The sequence below is a fragment of the Penaeus monodon genome, chromosome 20 (assembly GCF_015228065.2).
Source record: "Penaeus monodon isolate SGIC_2016 chromosome 20, NSTDA_Pmon_1, whole genome shotgun sequence".
Classification (NCBI taxonomy): Eukaryota; Metazoa; Arthropoda; class Malacostraca; order Decapoda; family Penaeidae; genus Penaeus; species Penaeus monodon.
This window is the reverse complement of record NC_051405.1, coordinates 44,256,057-44,256,435: the sequence shown is the minus strand read 5'-3', so window position 1 is coordinate 44,256,435 and position 379 is coordinate 44,256,057. Positions and strand designations below refer to the sequence as shown.

General features: G+C 36.1%; 1 protein-coding gene across 1 annotated transcript in view; it reads left to right on the top strand.

Annotated features, from left to right (window-relative positions):
- The window catches only part of LOC119585859 (uncharacterized protein YGR130C-like), a gene marked incomplete at its 3' end in the record, with an annotated part of 16,010 nt that overhangs the window by 1,208 nt on the left and 14,423 nt on the right, over positions 1 to 379 (top strand).

Genomic DNA, 379 nt, shown 5'->3' with positions numbered 1-379 from the left:
TTTCCAGCAACTTTTCTAAATCTTTGGACAAATTTTGCAAAAATAAATATTATATGACTACTTTTTACACCTGCAATCCTGCTAGATTGTCCTTCATTCATTCATTCAAAGATTTCACATATAGAATTGTTAAGCATGGGGCATTTTACAAAATGTGAGAAAAATATAACATTCTCCAAACTCCTAAAGGCTAAATGGCAACTCCCTGAATGGGGGGGGGGTGGATCTAGAGATCAACACATATTTCCTCATTTGCTCATGAATATTCAGTGTCACTACGACCATCTCACATCACTCATTTTGTGTTTCGTTGTGTATTGCCCTGATCTTTATTAGTGAAATTAGATGATAGCTGTAAAGGTAACTGCAAGCTTGGGGG